The sequence below is a fragment of the Saimiri boliviensis genome, chromosome 7 (genome assembly GCF_048565385.1).
Source record: "Saimiri boliviensis isolate mSaiBol1 chromosome 7, mSaiBol1.pri, whole genome shotgun sequence".
Classification (NCBI taxonomy): Eukaryota; Metazoa; Chordata; class Mammalia; order Primates; family Cebidae; genus Saimiri; species Saimiri boliviensis.
This window is the reverse complement of record NC_133455.1, coordinates 90,373,021-90,389,696: the sequence shown is the minus strand read 5'-3', so window position 1 is coordinate 90,389,696 and position 16,676 is coordinate 90,373,021. Positions and strand designations below refer to the sequence as shown.

General features: G+C 35.3%; 1 protein-coding gene across 16 annotated transcripts in view; it reads right to left on the bottom strand.

The window, feature by feature from the left end:
- Positions 1–1,568: 1,568 nt before the first annotated feature.
- CCDC91 (coiled-coil domain containing 91) overlaps positions 1,569–16,676 on the bottom strand; it is a 476,760-nt gene continuing 461,652 nt past the window's right edge. For 15 of the 16 annotated variants that reach the window (XM_074402990.1, XM_074402983.1, XM_074402984.1 and 12 more), the window contains 2 exons: positions 7,641–7,799; positions 1,569–1,730 (listed from right to left, as the gene is read on the bottom strand). The gene's annotated coding sequence lies outside the window, so the exon portion shown is untranslated. The remainder of the gene's footprint in view (positions 1,731–7,640; positions 7,800–16,676) is intronic. The other variant, XM_074402989.1, reaches the window with a different exon arrangement.

Genomic DNA, 16,676 nt, shown 5'->3' with positions numbered 1-16,676 from the left:
ATCTACACCTTCAGGTATTGAGGATATAAATTAAATGCTAAAAGTCTTGAGAAAGAAAATATATCTTATCAGTCAAGTATTGAAAAATAAGACTGTCAACAGAACTTTTTACTGGCAGCACTGAATGAAAAAAAAAAAAGGAACAATTAACTTCCTTGTGCTGAGAACACAGAATTTTGAATCTATAGCCTTAGACCCACTCTTTCTATGCTCAGAATTTCATCATCTACCTAATATGAAGACCTAAAGAACAAAAGGTGAATCCAACAGTAAATCTGGTTTGAAAAGCAAGAAATTCAGTAAACCTTAAGTCTAAATAATTGTTGATACATAATGTAAAATTAGTAGCATTTGAATCAAAAATTATAACTGATTTTAACACGGAAGTTCTCAGCAAGAAGTAAAGTCACAATACACATTTTGTTCATATTTTTGGAAGAAAATAGATACCAATTAAATGAAGACATAATAGAGAAATATAACTACATCACTGGAAATTCTTCTCTAACTCTTCAAATATCCCATCCCCAGTCCCTAAAGTAGAAATTTTTATCCTCTTGGAGAAGTTGTGGAAAATTGTTTTAGAAATGCTCTAGAAAGCTTTATAAAATGTTCTGTCATTCAACCCACTCCAACTTCTCTCCACAGAACTGTGTTATCAGTTAAGAGCTATAGGTCCAGTGTCTGGGACCCATAAATATGTTAAAATTGGGGGGGAAAAGTGCTTTCTCCAAAAGAAGAAAGCTGCAAAGCTGAAATTTTAACAAATATGTAACCGTATGCTTAAAAGCATTTCATTATTAACTTTATTAATTACTAAATGTGATATTAAAAATTAATTACTTTTAGAAACAATTTATACATTAAGTTTTTTCATTTCATCAGAATATCTGACTCTGTATAGCAATTGCTAAGAAATCATAGCTAAGCATAAATTTTAGAATTTATTCAGGGCTAAATGTTTTCAGAACCAAAATCTCAAAAGCATTTTGAAGATTATTTTAAAAAATTGTATCTACATTATAAATACATATCAGGTAGTGTGTTTAAACCCATTTAATTTGCATACAGGGCCTCATAAATAAAGATTGCCAGGGCCTGCAAAAGTTATTTATTTATTTATTTATTTATTTACTTGAGACAGAGTCTCACTCTGTTGCCCAAGCTGGAGTGCAATGGCATGCTCTCAGCTCACTGCAACCTCCACCCCCCTGTTGAGCAATTTTCCTGCCTCAGCCTCTTGAGTAGCTGTAATTACAGGCACCCATCAGTACTCCTGGCTAATCTTTGTATTTTTAGTAGGGATGAAATTTCACCAAGTTGGCCAGGCTGGTTTTGAACTCTTGACCTCAAGTGATCTACCTTCCTCAGCACCCAAAGTGCTGGAATTATAGACGTTAGCCACAGAGCCCAGCTGTGAAGGTCTTGCAATAACCTCAGGGTTGTTTATCTGATTCACGATGCTGGATAGAAGCTATTAACAGCTCTGTTACAGCTAGAAGTTGCTCATGTTCTCTTTGCTTTCTGCTACTGTTAAACATTCCTATTTAACTACGAGGTTAGCTCACCTGCGCAACCTTCTTTCTGCCTGCTCCTCTTGCTACAGGTGGATATATTCAATTTGTAGGAGAGAGTGAGAAGCCTTGTTTCATCCTCAGCCTCAGTTTCTTCTCCAATCCACTTTAAATTTCTAACAAGATTCTATGTCTGTTTCTTGGTGAGCCCAAAATCTAAAGAGGAAAAAGGATAAGAAGTTAGCTCACTCCTTGAAAAGGTCCTTCAAACCACTGCAAAAGGAAATGAGAGAGGACACAAACAGATGGAAAAACATTCTATGCTCATGGTTAGAAAGAATCATATTGTGAAAATGGCAATACTGCCCAAAGTAATTTATAGATTCAATGCTATCCTCATCAAGCTACTATTGACCTTCTTAAAAAACTGGAAAAAACCAGCTGGAGGCCTCATGCTACCTGACTTGAAACTATAATACAAAGTTACAGTAATCAAACAGCATGACATTGGTACCAAAACGGAGATATACACCAATGGAACAGAACAGAGGCCTTGGAAGCAATGATCTACAACCATCTGATCTTTGACAAACCTGACAAACCTGACAAAAAAAGAGTTAACGGAGAAAGGATTCCCTGTTTAATAAATGGTGTTGGGAAAACTGTCTAGCCATGTGCAGAAAGCTGAAACTAGACCCCTTCCTTTCACCTTATACAAAAATTAACTCCAGATGGATTAAAGATTTAAATATGAGACCTAACACCATAAAAACCCTAGAAGAAAACCTAGGCAAAACCATTCAGGACACAGGCATATGCAAGGGCTGCATGACTAATACACCAAAAGCAATGGCAATAAAAGCTAAAATAGACAAATGGGATCTAATTAAACTTAAGAGCTTCTCCATAGCAAAAGAAACAATCATTAGAGTGAAGTCGCAACCAACAGAATGGGAAAAAATTTTTGCAAGCTACACATCTGACAAAGGGCTAATATACAGAATCTACAAAGAACTAAAACAAATTAACAAGAAGAAAAAAACAACCCCATCACAAAGTGGGTGAAGGATATGAACAGACACAATTTTCAAAAGATGATATTTATGTGGCCAACAAACATATAAAAAATGCTCATCATCACTGATTATTAGAGAAATGCAAATCAAAACCACATTGAGATACCATCTCATACCAGGTAGAATGGTGATCATTTTAAAAATGCAGAGAAACAGATGTGAAGAGGATGTGGAGAAACAGGAATGCTTTTTTTTTTTTTTTTTTTACACTGTTGTGGGAGTGTAAATTAGTTCAACCATTGCACGAGACAGTGTGGCAATTCCTCAAGAATCTAGAACCAGAAATACCATTTGACCCAGCAATCCCATTCCTGAGTACATACCCAAAGGATTATAAATCATTCTATTATAAAGACACATGCATATGTGCTTTCATTGTAGTGCTTGGAAGACTTGGAACCAACCCAAATGCCCATCAATGATAGACTGGATAAAGAAAATGTGACACATATACACCATGGAACACCATGTGGCCATAAAAAAAGGATGAGTTCATGTCCTTTGCAGGGACATGGATGAAGCTCAAAACCCTCATTCTCAGCAAACTGACACAAGAACAGAAAATCAAATACTGCATCCTCTCACTCATAAGTGGGTGTTGAACAATGAGAACACATGGACACAGAGGGGAACATCACACACTGGGGTCTGTTGAGGGGGACTAGAGGAGGGATATAGCAGGGGTGGGAAGATTGGAGAGGGATAACATTAGGAGAAATATCTAATGTAGGTGACAGGTGGGTGGATGCAGCAAACCACCATGGCATGTGTATACCTATTTAACAATACTGCATATGTATCCCAGAACTTAAATTATAATAATAAAAAAAGAAGTTAGCTCACTCAGTGTTCTCAATATTTTTACTAAATGCTGAGTGTATCTATAGATATAATAGAAATGTGATATATAATTTTCAAACCATTAGAAGAGCAAAGAAAAATCACATGTTCCAACAAAAAGTGGAAAAAAATACAATAAGAAAACACAGAAAATAGGAGATATAAAAGAAGATATCAGAAAAAAATGTCAAACAGGTCATTAACTATATGTGAAAATTTTATATTAATGTATAAATTTTACTCAATACATATATATGATATACATCAGATTAAGTACATGCAAGTATTATTAGATCTACAGTGACACATTCAACTGTATTTCAGTGAGAGAATTTATACTTGAAATCATATAAAAACAAATTCAAACTAGCTAAATTATCGCACTCAATGTTCTTAACAGAATTGCAAATCACAAATTCAGAGGACCAGTCAACAAATATCTGCAATTAAAATTTATTTTAAAGGTAGTATAGACTAAATTTTTCTTTTTTTCTTTCATATATATATATATATATATATATATATATATATATATTTATTGTACTTCAGTTCTGGGGTACATGTACAGATCATGCAGGATTGTTGCATAGGTACATACATGGCAATGTGGTTTGCTGCCTCCATCCCCACCATCACCTATATGTGGCATTTCTCCCCATGTTATTCCTCCCCAACCTCCCTACCCACCAGTGCCCCTCTTCTACTCCCCCTCAACAGACCCCAGTGTGTGATGTTCCCCTCTATGTCCATGTGTTCTCATTGTTCAACACCCACTTATGAGTGAGAGGACGCAGTGTTTGATTTTCTGTTCTTGTGTCAGTTTGCTGAGAATGATGGTTTTGAGCTTCATCCATATCCCTACAAAGGACATGAACTCATCCTTTTTTATGGCCACATGGTGTTCCATGGTGTATATGTGTCACAGTTTCTTTATCCAGTCTATCATTGATGGGCATTTGGGTTGGTTCCAAGTCTTTGCTATTGTAAACAGCACCACAATGAACATACATGTGCATGTGTCTGTGGTTCTAGATCCTTGAGGAATTGCCACACTGTCTTCCACAATGGTTGAACTAATTTACACTCCCACCAACAGTGTAAAAGCGTTCCTATTTCTCCACATCCTCTTCAACATCTGTTGTCTCTGCATTTTTAAAATGATCACCATTCTAATTGGTATGAGACGGTATCTCAATGTGGTTTTGATTTGCATTTCTCTAATGATCAGTGATGATGGGCATTTTTTCATATTTTTTGACCTCATATATGTCTTCTTTTGAAAAGTGTCTGTTCACATCCTTTGTCCATTTTTGAATGGGTTTGTTTGTTTGTTTCTTGTAAATCTGTTTTAGTTCTTTGTAGACTAAATTTTTTTTGGGAAGACATAGCAGTTATATTATATTGCATTTAAAGAGATAGCTCTGGTAAAGAAAAGAAAAGCTTAAAACTAGAGGACATTTTTTTTTTAACTGTTGTTCTTCTAAAATCTTTACATTTGTGTTGTTGAATCTCCACCAGGGAACAAACCTGGGGAACTACCATAGGTTTTCATTGTGTTTACACTAAACCGTCCTCATAACTGAACAAATTCCCTAACTACGTGATATACACAGGTTATTCTGACATAGTTTAGTATCAGCCCTTTGGCCTTAGGAAGCACATGGCATAGTGGAAATCACATGGATTTCAGAAATATTTTGGGATGGTATCCTTGTTCTACCACTTGCAATATGTGACCTTGGGTAAATTACTTAGGTTTTCTGAGCCTCAGTTTCCCCATCTATAAATGAGGTTAGAAACAACCGAACTAAATAGGTTTCTTGTAGAAATTAGATGAGATAATGAATACAAAGCGAGGTAGACAGTACTTGGCTCACAGTAAGTAGACAGCAAATGGTACTATGTATTAATTTTTAAGGGCTGCTTATCATAACAAAGCATCACAAACAGGATGGCTTAAACAACAGGAAGTGATAATCTCACAGCTCTGGAGGCTGGAAGTGCAAGACTGAGGTGTCAGCAGAGTTGGTTCCTTCTGAGGTGAGCGTTCTATGCCTCTCTCCTTAGCTTCAGTGGGCTGTCTATTCACTGTCTTCATATCGTCTTCCCTCTGTGCATATTTCTGTGTCCAAATTCTCCCTTTGTATAAGGGCACCAGTCATACTGGATTAAGGTCCATCCTACAGACCTCACTTTACTCAGTTGCCTCTCTTAAGACCCTATCTTCAAATCAGGTCACATCCTTAGTGGCAGGGTTAAGATGTCAACATATGGGACTTGGGGAGGGGGACACAATTCAGCCCATAGCTTGTACCTTTCATTATTATTCTGTCTAAATGTTACTTTGAAATAGGGAAATTGTTATTTTAAGTCAGGTCAAAACATGTAAATGGTACAAGAAAAGGATACAGAGGATCTGAGACTTCCGCATAGGAAGAGCAATTTCCCCCCTGACTCTTTCATCATCTTCCTTCTTTCCACAAAACACTCTGCTTGAAATACCACAAAACCAAGGAAGTTCACTGTAGATGACAGTCCTTGCCCAGTGAAGAACTCGGGGCATTTCTTTGAGTCATCTTGTTAAAGGCTGGCCCCAATTATATTTGTATATGGTTCAACCTCAAACACCAGCTATAGATGAGTGCTTTAATTTAGGCTAATGAGTGGCATTTGTGGTCATCCTCCCCTGGAGAAACCTGAAACTGCAGTTTCTGGCAAACAGACAGCTATGAGTGTATCTTTATTTAAAGGTTTTCCTTCGGAAAACTGAATGAGTCTTTTCATAGAAGAAAGTCCATTTTAAGAATCCAGGCAATCCTAATATACAAAGTAGACAAAAGATGTATGCCCTACCATCTGTGTATGAATATTTCTCTCTATTGTGGCAATCTCTTAGCCACATAATTATAGAGAGTTAAAACATTTTTCCTTGTACAAAGTACCCATCTCTGTGAGAAGAAAACGGCAAAAATCTGGTGTTACTGATGATAAACTTTCTCCTTCTCTATAAATGAGCTGAGAAATTCAGGGTAAAAGCTGCAAATTCATGCAGTGAATTCAGGCAGACTTAAATTTCAGATCTGCCCTGGTGGTCAACATATGAGCTGTCTGTATTCAGGGTAAAGCCTTTTTTCCTTCTTTTTTTTGGCAAGAATACTGAGTGCTGGATTATTTGCCTTGCATATTTTTAATACTTGAACCAGCCTATATAGAATATCTTTGAACAGATATGCATTTATCTTCAAAGAATAAAGTACTCACTTGACTAAATAAAAGTGTAGGGAGCAGCTTAGCTCTCAACCCCTCCCAGTTGTTAGTAAAGATTATAAAAATTTTCTTTATTCTGTTTTTACTACATTGGTAGAATAAGGAAATGTATGTTAACCCCTCTCAAAATGGGATCTCCCAGTGCAAGTGTTCCTGGAATCTGTTTTGCTGTCCTGATTCTGAACTACAAAATCAGTTTCCCAGTAGATAACCTCTTACATGTTGCACAGAGACAGGGGATAGCTGGGAAGAACACCGACTTTCAATTCACATAGCCTCAGGTTTCCATCTAATGCCATAATTTATCAGTTACCCCTTTGGGAAAATTGCTTAACTAGTCTGATCATGTTTATTCATGTCTAAAATGAGCTGACCACCATTGGTATTGGGGGGTATAACAACAACTTTGAAACTCTAACAGCAAAGCCTTCAGTGAGGAAGGAGAGAAAATGCTAATCCTAAGGAGAGACAGCTAAAGAGTTGGTAACCTGAGTGCCTTGCTGCTCAGAGGGACATTTTCTCCACAGACCAAATGGTCAATCCTTGAAGTAAGAGGGAAGGACACTACTATTTACTGATCATCACTATGTACCAGAGAGTGTGGTAGGCAAAGTCACATAATGAATCTCATTTGTTTCTCACATGAACCCTAAGATAGCAATATCATTATCCTCATTACATAAAGGCTAAGTAGACTTAAGTACATTATTCAAAGCCACAGAACACATAAGATGTGGAGCCAGGAATTAAAATTGTGTCTGTTTGAATCTAAAACCTATGGTTTTCCATAACACCAAACTGCATTAAATAATTGCATTAATAACAATAATAAATTTGTTCCTGCAGAGTTCAAAGACAGGCTGGACCTCTTTTCTCAAAACCATCTTTTGGTAGCTTAGTCTTCCCCAACTCAAGCCTGCCTTGCAGAGTGTCTGATTGCTACCTGTTGTCAGATACTCCTGACTTTGTGCTTCTCCATCTTCCCAACTTGACCTTTGCCCAATCTCTTGTCTGAAATTTTGAGTCACCATTTTGCCATCATCATCCCATTATTCCTTTTTGACTTCTCATGTTGCCAGTTTTTGATTCTGTCAAGTTATCCCTGGAAAAGTAAGACAACAAGGTAAAGGTTTGGGGTTCAGAGAAAGGGTTCTTCACCCTGCTCACTCATACTACTTTAGACCTCAGCTCTTTCAGGAGATCTGAAATAAGCACCCAGGCCAGCTTAGGGACTGCCTTATAAGTTCTGCAAATCTGTCCCTATCACAGCCCTTAGCAATCTCTGTTAGATTCCACTCATTCACTTGACACTATCTCCCACCAGAGTATGAGTTATTGAGGGAAAGGATATAACATACTCATTGTTAGCTTCCTAGAACTTTAGATAGTACTTTACACACATACCAAGTGCTCAATAAATATTTGTTGAATAAATGAAAAGTTATTGCACAGCACTGAATGAAGCTCAACAAATATTACTATAACTTTAATAGTTTATTTCCACAAATTTCTGATGTAGCAAGTGAAGTTATCTTAAAATGGCATTTGGTGATTCATTTTAAATAATTTTAAGACAGTAATCAAAATGTAGACTATTTTATAAATGGTAACCCTTAAGAAGTTAAAAGCTAAGTTCAAATCTTTCTTTCAAAATCTATAATATACTGGCTTTTCCTCGCCATGAAACAAACACTGGTTAGATGATGATAATGTCCTTAGTTTAATTTGAAGCAATGTCCAATTTGTTATCATCTTATTTCCTTCCCTCTTTCTATAATCTTAAAGCATTTTTATTTTACCACTGCCTGTCTTAGATATTCTCCAAGTAATAGATACAACATTATTCAAAGTTTATTCAAACTTATCTGAACCTTTTGGGGCTAGAAATTAGGTGGGAACTGTTTTCTTCAAAAGATTTCTAGTGCTTTTTGGCTTTGAAAGCCTGGAAATGCAACAAGAATAGCTTTTCTTGTGGTATTTTGGTTTCTACTCCCAACCAAAATCAGGAAGTGCAGAGATGCACAAAAATTAAAATAAAGGGGAAAAAGTTAACTCAACTTTTTGAACCTCAAACATGATTCAGGTTCAATTTCAGTTTAAGGCAAAGGTTCAACTAAGATCTTGTTTTATCCAAACCACTTGGAACTTTCATTAAAATGACTGGTGGGCTCACATACAGGATTCTTTTCTAAGGCAAGGAGAAAGGGAATTACTGGTATATAGAATCATTATGTCAATAGGATTGTATGGTATTATCATTGTGATGAGGGACTTGTTCATAGGACAGTGACTGCAGTAAAAGCAGAGAGTCTTGCCAGTGTACCTTTTATGTGTCAGAATTCATCTATATATATATATATATATATATATATATATATATATATATATGTATGGGTGATCCTTAAATAATGTGGGGGTTAAGGGTGCTGACCCACTAAGCAGTCAAAAATTCACATGTAATTTTTTGCTCCCTAAATACTTAACTGCTAATACCCTACTGTTGACCAGTATGTGAGTCCTCTTATACATAAATTTTCTTCCACCTCTGCCACCTCTGAGGTAGCAAGACCAACCCCTTGCCTTCCGCTTCGTCCTCAGCCTGCTCAACATGAAGATAACAAGAATGAAGACCTTCATGATGATTCACTTCCACTCAATAAAATAGTAAATACGTTTTCTCTTCCGTATGATTTTCTTAATAACATTTTCCTTTCTCTAGCTCACTTTATTAAAAGAATAGAATATGTAATACAGCATACAAAATATGTATTAATTGACTGTTCACGTTAGGCTTCTGTCAACAGTAGGGTCAATTGTGTATATTTTATAAGCTAGGACTTTAAACAGATGAGTTTTGTCCAGCTGAAATGTAGTAAGTTTGCCACTTCTTTCTTTGGGAACACGAAGATAAAAGAAAGGCTGCTCTGTTACAACTCCTTTTTAGAACCAAAATTTTGCTTTTGCATTGATTTGGTTGGTTAATGAGTCTTAAGAAGACTATGAGAATTCTGTCTAAATAGTGAAGAAGGGTGACTGAGATTTAAAAAGCAACTGTTCAAACCATTAGGATGGTGGAATGTTCAAATCCTTGAAGTAGTAGTTAATGTTTTGAGACTCTAAAGTTTCAGTGAGCACCACATTTTATCCATATACAGCCAAGAACAGAAGAGCAGTAGGGATTTATGAATGGTCAAAAAATATCTAAGTTTGCTATAAACTGCAAGTGGATAAAAACAAGATTCAAACAGGAATAATTGGTAGCCTAAGACAAGTCTTCAGGTTAGATTTATTAGCTGCTCTATTACTGGAGAACAAATCGACTACAGGAACCTATTTGCCTAATGAATGCCAAAAGAAATAAGTAGTGCTATTTTTCTCTTAGAATGTGTCTACATGAAACAGGAGTTGGCAAAACAAGCCAACTTCGTCAATTCACTTGAGGAATGTTCATCAAAACATTTGCTTGCCACTGATTTTAGTGATTTCATTTTTTAAAATATTGTTTTACTTAAGTTCTGGGATACATGTGCAGAACGTGCAGGTTTGTTACATAGAAATACACGTGCCATGGTGGTTTGCTGCACCCATCAACCTGTCATCTACATTAGGTATTTCTCCTGATGCTGTCCCTCCCCTAGGTCCCCACCCCCTGACAGGCCCTGGTGTGTGATGTTCCCCTCCCTGTGTCCATATGTTCCCATTGTTCAACTCCCACTTATGAGTGAGAATATATGGTGTTTGGTTTTCTGTTCTTGTGTTAGTTTGCTGAGAATGATGGTTTTGAGCTTCATCCATGTCCCTGCAAAGGACATGAACTCATCCTTTTTTATGGCTGCATAGTGTTCTGTGGTATATATGTGCCACATTTTCTTTATCCAGTCTATCATTGATGGGCATTTGGGTTGGTTCCAAGTCTTTGCTATTATAAACAGTGCCACAGTGAACATGCATGTGCATGTATCTATATAACAGAATGATTTATAATCCTTTGGATATATACCCAGTAATGGGGTTGCTAGGTCAAATGGTATTCCTGGTTCTAGATCCTTGAGGAATCGCCACACTGTCTTGCGCAATGGTTGAACTAATTTACACTCCCACCAATGATGTAAAAGTGTTCCTATTTCTCCACATCCTCTTCAGCATCAGTTGATTCCTGACTCAGTTGAATTGGTGTCACTTAGACTCTACCACAATCAAATGTCTACATAGAATGATGTTTTAATAAGAAACAAATTATCTATAATTTGAATTTTAGTTGAGTTTTAATGCCCTTGCAAAAGACTACTAATAAAATTACCTCAGTTATCTATCAAATATTAGCCTCAGTATGATTGCCTCCTGATCTTATTTTGTTATTACATTTCTGATATTTTGACCTTGGTCATTCTCCCAAAATATTTAAGTGATGTGTGTTTAAAGTATGTTTAGGTATTAATACCTTTTCTTTTATGGCTTTGAATAAGGGATTTCTATATGTATTATTTTGGATAATATATTAATTAATAAATTGAAATGTTTTTCAAGACAAGATACAATGATATTGGATTGAATAGCTATAGAGGTTGTTTTGTCAAATATCACCGACATTTTCAGAATAGTTGTTGATAAAATGCTTAGTGATGTTCTGAGATATTTCTTATAACTTAATATGTGAGACTATTTCAACAATATTTGAAGTACTATAGAATGTAAGGTGGATTATTAGCGTCTACCTTCTCCTATTTGAAGATATGATGATGATATACCAAATTAATTTTGAGAAAACCCAAAGCAGTGCCAGGTTGAAAAATAAAAAGTGGCATAATTTTCTAGGGAGAAGATGTTGGTATTGGTAGACAAGAGGAATTAGCTTGTTGTCTCTAGTTACCTATCATACAAAGGTAAAGGTTTCTATTATATTTTGGGGTTTTCCTCAAATGCAGAGGGAGTACCAGGTAAGCAGAGGATGTTCCTAAGAACATTTGAGTAGTGGAGAAATCAGATACATACTCTTCATTTCTTGAAGATTCCAGGTTCAATCTGTGCAGCCATGCCTCTGAACTTGTTTTAAAAATTCCTTGTCTCTGGGTGGAAATGGAAAGTAGACCTTTTGTAGAACTGCCTTAAGTGCCAGGTTAAGAAGATGCCAGACTTTTCAAGGAAAGTGGATTTCCCTTGTGTGTTCTGGCTTACAAAATATGTCTCTTTCATTTCAGGAATAAAATTGTCACACCTTCTAAACAGCAGAATAAGCCAAACTCAATAATCAAAGCCTTGTTTTTCTGTGAATGGTCTTGAGTAGTCCCTTGAGAAAGAGAGTTGGGTAGAGAATACAAGTGCATAAATAAAGAACAAAAAGATTGGCTCATCTTACTACAGTAAATATTTCATCTGTCTACCTCTATTGTAAACCATACTTTTTAATTTAAGTTACAAAATACTGGTGGAGTAACAGGATCTTAGATGTCTCTTTATTCAGAATGGCAAGTAGAGAAAAAAACAACCAAGGGAATCTACCACCCACATTTATATCAAAACTAACCAGAGACAATGCCTTAGAAATAAAAGATATTTGGGTCTCTTAAACAATCAACTTCTCTGGGGCACCTGGCCACAACACTGCCTATTTACACTGATGAGTTAGTTTATGATACTGACTCATCAGTAGAAATGACTAAGTATTCTTGATTAGAATAGGCCAAATACCTATCCTTAAAAACCATTAAAAAGTATCAACACTTAATACTTCACATTGTGACTGCTCCAAATTATTCTGTCATTCAAACACATAAGTATGTTAATTGCCTATGTGCATATACATATATACACATACTATATATATATATAGATATATATATAGATATATATATGTATGTATATGTAATTATGTGGTATGTATGTAAAGAGGTTGTCAGAATTGATCCACAGTGTTTCTAAAGAATTCCTTACCTTTATCAGGAAGATATAAAAATGCAGTAAGTTAATATAAAGAGAGAAACCTAAGGATTATATAAAACCAAATAAATCACAGCAACTTAAAACAAAGAGAATTTTAATATTTAGCTTATCCTCTGCCATGTGAAATCAATATGTCTTACTTTAAAAAAAATTGAAATGGAGAAAATCAAAGGATGACCTTTTTGTTATTGGTATTAATAACTGTGTCCCACTCCCCAACTATTTAGTACTATTAGAAGAGCACAGAAGAGGAAATGTTTTTTAAGAGGACTGTGTTGAAAGGTTGTAATGAAGTTTAATATAGTTTTGGAAGCTCAGTTTCACTTATTTTCTCTGATGCATGTATATATATGCATAAGATCAGGTTACTGAGGAAAAAAGATATACACTGCTCTTTTCATTGCTGAGACAAAGAATGACTTACAGCTAAAATAAGGCAGGGAGACAAGGGGAGGGAATGAGAGCAATTGGAGGAGTCAGGAGAGATAACTTAAGCCATTCTGGGATAGCAAATGATTGATTTGCAGAGTCAGCCCTTCTCTCCTTTGGGAAGAACCATTTCCAGACAGCTCAGTCAATCCAGATTCCACCAATCCAAACTCTTCCTGTGATGGTCTCTATTTCAAGACATCACACTGTATTACCTATGGTGAGCTCTGTCATCAACACAACTGTAAGCATTTCAAAACCCACATCAACTAGATACTTGTGCTCAACTCATTGTTCTTCACTGTGAATAAATTCATTAAAATAAGAAACATCTTTTAAGATAGTTATGATGCTTTTAAGATAATGTGGCTTTAAGTTAGAGTACAGCTCAACAGGGCCACTTTTTAAGTGGTAAGTTGCTTAAAGACAAAGACTATGTCATGTATTTTTCTTTGATGGATCACTCTCTCCACAGAATCCATACTTAAAACATATTTGGTGAATAGAATTTAATCTTATTTTAATATTTAATTATTATAAAACAGCTACTCTTAAAGTATAGTCTAGATTGTCTTAGACTCCCAAGACCTTTTCAGGGGCTTACAAAGTTAAAAACTATTTTCAAGACAATGCTAAGATGTGATTTTCCTTTTCATTGAGTTCACATTTGCACTGATATTACAAAGGCCATGATGGGTAAAATTGTTTGTGCCTTAGCACAAATTAAAGCAGTGCCACCAATCTGTATAAGTAGTTATGTTGCTCATCCTCAAATATTTGGAACCAAAAAAAAAAAAAAAATCCAGTTTCACTTAAGAACAACATTGATAAAGCAGTAAACATTTTTAATTTTATGCAATTTTAAATCTGAACTCTTCAGAATTTCTGATACTTGATGAAATGGGATGTTTTTCTGAAGGCTATATACTGGAGGTTGTATCAAATACAAGCTCCCTGATTTTTTGTTTTATGAACTGAACTTGCAACATTTTTTCTAGAACACCAATAAAAAATTACTTGAAAGACCACCTTGTAGACAAACTATTCAGACTTCAGCATTTGGAAGACAATCTTTCAAAAACAAAAAAAACTCAAGTTATTAATAATTAAAAATAGAAGCTTAATCAACCTATTTTGATATAATAGAGCATGAAAAATTCATCGACATTGTTCCAGATTCCACAGTGCAACTAACCTTTAAGAAACGTCCACTTGATGAGTTTGGGGATAGTATCAAATATTATTCAAAATTACCTGAAAAGCTTAAAAAATACTCCTTTCAATTTTATATACTTCAACTAAAACAACACATCACAACAGATTGAATCTAGAAGCAAATATAAGAATCCATGTGTCTTCTATAAAGCCAGAACTTTAAAAGGTGTGCTATGCTATGAAACACTGGTAATCTTCTCACTACTGTTTTCATTTTGAAACTTAACCATTTTTTTAGAAATTCTAAAATACGTGATTTATATTAATCTGTAACTGATTTTTTATTTGTATTTTAAAGCATTAATAAATATTTTAACTTTCTCAGTTTTAGTTTCCAAAATGTGAAATACTATATAACCCACTTAAACAAAAGGTCTTTGAGGTCCTCAAAAATTTTAAGAGTATAAGCAGGTCCGAAATCAAAAGGCTTGAGAATTTCTGCTGTAGAGAAATGAGGAGACAGGTTTGACTTCCCAGAGAATCAGCAAATTGGGAATTATTAGCCTATAACTTATTGGTAGACAATAAAAAATACCTTGAAAAGTGATAAAGTTATCATAAGAATGTAATTACTATGTGTCAGATTCTGATATAACTTTGAACTCAAAATCTGGTAGAACAAATGATTTGAAACACCTAAGACACATGATAAAAGAAACCTATCTTTAAATAAAAGTAACAAGGCATTCCAGAAAAGAGTTCATCGACCTCTTCCTTAATTCTCTACTCTTAACAAATGGATTTAGAGATTATCTCTCCATTTTTTGTCATCTTGCAAATTTTGCAAATAAACTGAGTTTTCAACCCTTATTTGTAAATTAGAAAGGCTTAAGCCATTGAATATCAAAATATCAGTCTCTCTATTGTAAATATTGATGTTTCTTCAGATCTTCTCATTTCTTCCTTTCCTTCATTTATTCCCAACTTTTTATCGTCCTCAGTTGAATGACATGCGAAAAGTTAGTGCAGTCAGTAACCACGGGATCACAAGCACTGGATAATGGGTAGCAGAGAACACACACAGAAACGAGTAAGAAATGTCCTTTATACTTAAAATATTTCTGGGCAGTATTTGAACATAAATTAATTTTACTATTGTATTCAAGTTTTCCAAAATGATTGCCCCACACTTGAGAACTTCAATCTGAAGTGATGTAAAACCTTAGAGGAAATGACTTCAGAAAAAATAGAGTTTCTTGTCATTGATAAACTGGCATCATTCTCTTCTCTTGTACTTATACTTGGTCACCTTCCCTGGTTCTTTACTCATACAAGAGGATGTGAGTTATTTACTGTGATTGTAAAAAGGAAATATATGTATCTAGTTTTCATACCCCAAATTTGTACTTACTTTAAATCAGTATGTAGTATTAGTGATTTTAGTTAAAACGACTCACAGACATAGTTGTTGGCAACCCTCATGCATACCTGGGAATGCTGCCTAAAAACCAAAATGTTGCTGAAGTCATGGTGCATTTCAGTCACACTCTGCTTCATATGGCATCAATAACAAATATTGTTGGAAAGCATTTTCAAAGATCCCAGGTTCTCTTAAGAATTCCAGGTCTAATCACCAAGTAGGCTGGACAGTCTAAAAACATTTATAGATATTCACTTATGACATAGTAATTACCAGCTGATTATGGAATAATTATATAGGGCCTTTTGCCTTTGTGTGTGGAAAATGAATACTCTAACTACTGTATATTTTAGTGAGGGATATGATGTGTATAGGGTAGAGAAGCATCCCCTTTGCATTTCTTTTTCTTCTTTTTTTTACCCCAACAGACAACTTATGGCCAAGGATAATCATCTTTCTCTATTACAGCCGGATCTTGTGTATAATCTGCTTGACTCTCCTTCTTTGTCTTCTGATTCTCCCTGTTTCATTCCATCAAAACCACAGAGGAGAGGAGGCCAGTTTTAGCACCTCTGCCTCCACCATCACTACTGAGGAATGCTCTTATTCACTTTAACTCAGAAGCAGCAGTTGAATCTCAGAGCACCCGTGGAAATGGGAAAGATGCAGCTGGCTGTGAGCTATGTGCCACTCCCAGTAATCACCTATAAAATAAGTCAATCATCAATCGTCAATAGATAGAGAGAAGCAATTGAATTCTTCCTATATTCTTTACTGAAATACTATTAATAAGTCAGTATCTTATACTTCCTTTTTCTAAAGATGGCTTGGTTAGTGATATTTTAGAAAAATTAAATTGAAATGCACACTTGGTATTGCTACAAGACCACAGGTAAGATGCTTCTTCTTTAGAGGACATTGCACAGTGGTAGAAGCAGCTCAGACTTAGAATGTAGACAACAATGGGGTCAAATCCTAGCTACATGAGCTGAAGAAATGTATTTAGCCTTTCTAAATTTCAATTTTCTTATCTGC